Source organism: Haliotis cracherodii, unplaced genomic scaffold (genome assembly GCF_022045235.1).
Source record: "Haliotis cracherodii isolate W230 unplaced genomic scaffold, xgHalCrac1.p SCAF_11, whole genome shotgun sequence".
Classification (NCBI taxonomy): Eukaryota; Metazoa; Mollusca; class Gastropoda; order Lepetellida; family Haliotidae; genus Haliotis; species Haliotis cracherodii.
In genome coordinates this window covers 13,615,514-13,623,005 of record NW_027266266.1, presented here as the reverse complement: position 1 = coordinate 13,623,005, position 7,492 = coordinate 13,615,514, and positions in this window count along the sequence as shown.

Genomic DNA, 7,492 nt, shown 5'->3' with positions numbered 1-7,492 from the left:
AATTGCAATTTTGCCTAATGGGGTTATAATTATTTTCATCCATCTCCTAATGGTTTGTTCAATTTCAAAGATTTGGCTTTCAAAGTTAAATTTAATCATTTTATCTCGATTGGTAAAAAAAATTATGCATAGACTTCTAAGGGTTTCAGGGTTCCATTAACGGTTTAAGTCTCGTCTAAATTTGATATTACTATTCTTCTTGGAGCCTATCCAGATTATTTGAGTTTTATCAAAATTTAGTCTTAATCCAGAAATATTTGCAAAGATATCAAGAGTGTCTATAGTAGCCTCTAAGGATCTCTTAGAACCGTCCAAAAGAAGTTCTATATCATCTGCATATTGCGCAACTAAATAATCTTTACCGTTTATCAGTAGAGGACGTAACGTGTAACCCCTCTCAGGTGGTCACTTGTACGCGAGACGGGAGAGCCGTCTCGCGTACAAGTGAGAGGGGGTCACTCGTATGCGTGACGGCCTGTCAGTGGACCATGGATTTCTGCATGTTGCACAAAAATGTCTCTACAAGCGTTATTTGTGAAAATAATAAAACAAAATTAAGTACAGTTATTGATCATTCTACTAGTTATCGAATGACATGAAAAAAATGTCATAAGAAAAAAAATAAACGGTCAAATTGGGAGAAAAATGTGCAAAAATCGAGCAAAATGTTCTGTTTTTGACAGCCAATTTTTCCTATGTACATATTTTTCAGAAACTAAGACGTAGTATTTTCTAAAAGCTTATTCATCGTACAAAATATATATATTATTTCACGCACACCAACGCACACCCATTTTCCATCGCGTTGAAACATGTTTACTTTCTTCGAAACTGCGCGAACCGTTTCGCGTACAAGTGACTGGTCGACAAGCCGATAAAGGGAGGTAACCGATGCCTGACTAAAATGTTCAATCGGAACATCCGTCTTGTTACACTAAATGTGTCTGAATCAGAATGATGCGTATAATATGCACGATATTTATTTAGCGCGTAGTTTCGTGGTTAGAACAAGGAGGAAATGTATTTTGATCACGTATTAGGAAAACAACTTGGCAGTGGGTAAAATATTTTTAGGTGGAAGTTAAAATGTTGGAAAACAAAGTATTTCTGTGAAATAATGAGTAATGCTTGGAATCGAACGACATAAAATATTGAAAAGTAAATTAAAAGAGTCAAATTTGGGGATTTTGGACAGCGATTTTCTCCGATGTGCATATTTTTCAGAAACATAATTTCATTATTTTCTTAAAGCTTATTCGTCGTAGTGTAACAACATATATATACTTTTTTCTGGCACACGAACGCACACCTATGTGCCAGCGCGTTGAAAAATATCTACTTTCCTCAAACTGCTCGCAACTGCTAAACAAGTCGTCCCACAGCCCGGTTACGCGTACGAGAGACGGCTCTCCGAACAAGCAGTGAAAGACGGCCTGAGAGAGAGTCACTTGTAGGCGTGACTGCCTGTCGATGCTTTACAGATGTCTGCATGTGACAACACAAACAACCCGTTTCTACACGCTTCCTACGTGATTATATAAACAAATGTACGTAGTTGACTGCTAGATGCTTGTTATCGAACGATATAAAAAGTAGAAAAATAAATGAAAAGAGTCAAATTTGGAGAGAAATATACGAAATTGGAGCCAAATGTGCCGATTTTGGACAGCGATTTTCTCCTATGTGCATATTCTTCAGAAACATAATTTCAGTATTTTCTTAAAGGTTGTTTGTCGTAGTGTAACTACATATATATACTTTTTCGGGCACACGAACGCACACCTATGTGCCAGCGCGTTGACACATATCTACTTTCCTCAAACTGCTCGCAATATAAAACAATATTTGAAGCGGTCCGAAAGGCATGCATTAGGCACCTCTGTTCAAAATGTAAACATATGAACTTGGTCTCGTCGCCATATGGCTGAAATAATACCGATGTGACGTTAAAAATTAACTCGCTCACTCTTATTTCAGAATAGGTGCGTTAGTTTACTAATAAGAGAAAGGTTCGATCACGTGATACCCTGCACACCCGCAGTGGGGGGTGAAAATAAGGCGAGCATGGCCGAGTGAGCTCGGGGGTTATCGGCAATTGTTTGTCAATCTTGCCTCGCGAACGATCGACGTATCGGCACTTTTAATGACTGTCAGATCAATATTCAGGACAGAATATACATTAATTTGTGAGATGATGTCTTGGAACATGTATGACACGATAAACTTTCTTTATACACAAAATATACCCGAGCACAGGTGGACAGGAAATTATATAATCTGGTCCAAACGGCCTATCACGCACGCAGAATACACTATTATATAGAATATACTACTGCAACGCACCTGTTTTACCTAATTGCCGAGACTGCCTGTATATTCAGTGCAATTTGAGGTGGTCATAAATCCTACAGGTCCCTCCCCGTACCTATACATCGCCCTTTGGCCCTGAAGGACTGGCCGTGTGTGCGCGCGCATACAATGTATATTTCCAAATACAATATACAATTCCAAATATTATTTTTTCATTACTGACAACATACCCCATAGATGCGGTAAAGTAAAAATAAAATTGGATTTGCTTGTGGGTTTGTACCCCCCCCCCCCCCCCCCCCCCCACCCCCCACCTGGGATTGATTTATTTATACTTTATTAGGTCATTTATGCTAAAGCGATGTAAACCATTATATATGCCTATCAAAGACTTCGCAGAAACCGTGCTTGAATAAATTTCGCTGGCTTCCTTTGGATATGGCTGACACAGCCTACATGTTTGCGTAATATATGAAAACCTACATATACTCAAGGAATATGTTTTAGAATATATTTTACTACAATGGACAGCACACATGTGTGATTCGAGTTGCTAAGCGAAATCAGTACACGTCCCTGATATGCTGCCGATTGATGCGAGTAGTGATTCAACTTGGATTGGAATTGACCCGTATTGAGGTTAACTAATTTGTATAAGCACCGGTTAAGTGTTCTGTCATAATGGGATTATCAGAGGATAGTAATTGACACAACTGTTACCAAGACTTATTTATTCATAAAAATATACAATGACAAAAATATCATGATAATATACATGTGTGTCTGTCTCAACAGTAAGAGTCTTCTTCTGGAATCCTGCCAGTTTTCGGTTTTTGCTCAAGCGTGTGCCTGTTGGAGACTTGAAAGGGATTAACTTTGGACCACTGCCGTGGTGTATTTACTGCACTAAATTTATCGTGAATGAACGGAGTAGCGTTCTGCAGAGATCCATCATTCATCGCTGACGTGATGACGCCAGGTCTTTGGGACCCTACCCACACATTGTCCATCTGGTAGCAGCAGTTGATGGCCGAGGTGTCGAATTGGTTGCCTTACTTACTTACTTACTTACTTTGGAGATTTAACGTGCGCTTTCCGACTGATGCGTATTTCGCACACGGGCCCGGCCAGGCCATTTAATGTGTTTCCGATGGGGGAAAAGTGGTCTGTGCAACCCAAGAGGGGAGTTTAGGGGTTGCTTATATAGAATTTGGGAATTTTGAGATTTGGAATAGATGCCGATGGGGTTGGGGAGGAGAACTAAGGGAGCTGGGTATGGTGGATGTTTGTTTGTTTATGTGATTTTGATTTGGTAGGTTATTGTGTTTTTAGATGCGTTTTATTAGTTCCGTTTTTATTAAGAATACGCCTAAGGCCTTGAAGTTTTCTAGTTTATTTTGTGGGTTTAGTATTGCTTCTAGAGTGAGAGCCTTGTTTAGATTGAGGGTGGTTTGTAATGCCGTTCGATGTGTTAGGTAGTGTGTGCAGTGGATGAGTGCGTGTTCTGGGGTTTCTGGTTGTTTGCAATGTGGGCAGTTACCTGTAGTGTGTTTTTTTTAATTTTTTAGGTGGTTATTTAGGTTGGTGTGTCCTGTTTGGAGTTTAGTGATTACTCTGTCGTTTTGTTTTGGATGGATGGAGAATTTTTGGTTTGGTTAGTGGTTTGCTGAGCACTTTTTTTATTTGGCTATTTGGGTTTAGATATAGGTTATGCCATTTTTTGTGATTTTTTGCTTGTTTAAACTTTTAATTTCTGATTTTGAGATGGGTAAGTTTAAGCTTATTTCTGGGATTTTGAGGGATAGTTTAGCTGCTTTATCGGCGTTTTCATTACCGTATATTCCTACGTGGGCGGGTATCCACAAGAAGGTTATTTGCTTGCCTGCCTTAGTTAGATCGTTGGAGCTTTTAAGTATTTGATTTATTAATTTAGGTCGGTTTTTGGTATTTTTGTTTTGGAGGGCTTGCAGTCCACTAAGGGAGTCGGTAAGTATTAGGATTTTTTTGTGTTTTTTGGGTTCTTGATTATGGAGGGCTGAGGCCATGCCCATTAGTTCTGCCATGAATATTGATTGGTTGTTTGGGAGTCGGAAGGATTGTGTGGTTTTAGTTGGTTGTGTGGTATGGACTCCGAAACCTGTGTGTTTGGAGGTCGGATCTGAGGATCCGTCCGTGTAAATGTGACACCAATTTGGCCAATTTTCGTGTATGTATGCTAGTGTGGTAGTTTTAGCTATGTTTGGGTCGGTTTGTTTATTTATTTGGCTAGCTAGTGTTGTGTCTATTTTGGGTATTTGAAGTTTAGGGGTGAAGATATTTGATTGTTTGCAGTTTTGTTTAAGATTTTTAATTTGGTGTTCATTTAGGTAGTTTGTTATTCTTTGGGATATTGGGGTAAGTAAGGGGTGTTTACGAGCTAGAGCTTGGTTTTTGGGGCAGATGTTTTGGTTTATTAAGTTTTTGGATGAGAGGGTTTGATTGGGACGCGGCCCAGAAATTTAAGCTTAGCTGTTCCCTGCGTAGACTTAGTGGCATTTCTCCTGTTAAGGCCTGAAGTGAGGTGTAGGAGGTGCCATGTTGGGTGCGTGTAATTAGTTTGAGAGCCTGATATTGTATTGAGTCAAGTTTTTTAGATAGAGAGTTGTTTAGGGTGTTGTATATGGCGCAGCCGTAGTCTAGTTTTGATCTAATTAGTGATATGTAGAGAGAGAGGAGGGTATCTTTGGAGGCTCCCCAGTTAGAGCCAGTTAGGCATCTTAGGGTGTTTAGGTCTTTACTGCATTTAGTTGTTAGGTTTTGGATGTGAGCATCCCAGGTGAGATGTTCATCGAAAATAAGTCCTAAGAATTTGGTTTGTTTTTGAAATTTGATTGTTTGATTGTTTAGCAGAAGGATTGGGGAGGCAGGTTTCATGTTTTTTATGTTTGAATACTATTCCTGTTGTTTTTTTCTGAGTTAAGGGAGAAGCCCCATTTGTCAGCCCATTGTTGTATTTTATTAAGAGATTTTTGGAGTAAATTTTGGACCATGTTCATGCTTTTAGTGCGGATCCAGATGGCTCCATCATCCGCGAATTTTGATGTGTTTACTTTAGGGGATAGGCCCTCGAATAGATCGTTTATCATTATATTGAAGAGGGTGGGGCTTAGGATACTGCCCAATGGGTTGCCCGGTTCTTGGTGAATCTTCATCATGTTCAACGGCAAGGCGATTGGTGGTTATACCCGGAAAGCATGATATCTGCAGAATAAAAAAAAGACATGTCGATTTCATCCAATTGTTGAATACCTGTTTTTCAGTTATTTCGAATACATCGAATGCTGTGTGTATAGCTATTTGTAGACCATTTATGAAAATTTATGATATCTTTGAACGGTTGCATGTTCCACAAGTGTTGGTTTCATCTTTACTTCGCAAGCCTCAGAACTGTCAAGTAACCATTAGGGTAAGTCGAGTTGTTTCGGCATATGTTATATTCCCAAATCCCGTCGAATCAATGACATCAACTATTATCAGTAGTATATTTGTTGTAGCATAACACGTCATCCGTCTAACGTTTGTGGTTACACGCATGCGCTTTTAAAATAAAGTTTGGTAGCGGAATAGAAATTGAACTAGTACGCTGCTACAGTTCCTTACTTACCCATAAATTGTGGAAAATACCACTACAGGATACACCGACGCGTGTGTAGTGACTGGAAAAACTTCGGATCCCCATCCAGTAGGTCCACGGAAAGAATGCACATATTGAACTAAGGACGAAAACCTTTTCGTCAGCAGATCCATAACTTTAGTCTAGTGTGGATGAATAAACGGTTATGATCACGCTTGACAAATCTAAGTATGACGAATGAATTAACAATTGTTGAACAGTTGCATTAGTCTACATGACATCAACTACTACGTCCTGCATGGATATTTGTTCATAAAATAGTAATTGCTAAACGGTAACAACATATATTCAATATGAAACAGCACGGACCTACTTGTGATGCAGGTGACTAAAACCGCTTAGTTGTGGACATAGTCTGACCACCGACTGGCTCACACTGGCTAATCCCCTTCTGATCGATCAATATACAACTGTATCGTGTTAAAATATGCACTCGTCTATATTTATATTATTTCAGACATTGTCATGTTACTGATTATACGGGATTAAATACGAAATGCTATACATTATCATTGCCTGTTTTCAATTGTGTTCATACAAGAACATAATTCAATTTCGTCTGCTGTCATTACACCACCGGTTAAAAAATATATATGGGAGGGGGCATCAATTGGTGCGGGAATCGTATATAGGTCACTTTCGGGTCTCTTACTTACTTACTTACATTAGGAGATTTTATGTGCGCTTTCCGACTGAAGCGTATTTCGCACACGGGTCCGGCAGGGCCATTTAGTGAAGTTTGGAGGGAAACGAGAGGGATGCAACCAGAGTGGGGACTTTTAGTGGTTGCTTATATAAGTTTTGGAAATTTTGAAATTTGGAATACATGCCTTGGGGGTGTGGTTGGAACTAAGGGAGTGTGTAGAGGTGAGTTTGTTGTATTATATGCTAGGTTATGGTGGTTTGGTTATTTTTAGATTCGGTTTATTAGGTCTGTTTTTGTTAGGTATATGCCTAGGGCTTTGAATTTTTCTGTTATTTTGGGGGTTTAGTATTGCTTCTAGGGTAAGAGCTGTATTTACGTTTAGGTGGGTTTTTAGTGTTGTTCGGTGGGTTTGGTAGTGGGTGCAATGTAGGAGTGCGTGTTCTATTGTTTCTAGGTGTGTGCAGTGTGGGCAGTTCCCGGTTGCGTGTTTTTTTAGTTTTAGGAGATGTTTATTTAGTTTAGTGTGACCTGTTTGGAGTTTGGTGATTATTCTATCGATTTTTTTGGAGGGGTGGAGGATTTTTGGTTTGGTAAGGGGTTTATTGAGGATTTTTATGATTTGGGTGTTTGTTTTTTGGTAGAGGTTATGCCATCTTTGGGTGATTTTACGTTTGTTGATACTTTTGATCTCTGCTTTAGATATTGGTAGCTTTAGGCTTATTTCGGGAATTTTAAGGGATTGTTTAGCGGCTAGGTCGGCGTTTTCGTTTCCGTATATTCCTACGTGGGCTGGGATCCAGATGAGTACTATCTCCTTGCCTGCCTCTGTTAAGTTATTTATACTCTTGAGTATTTGGTTTATT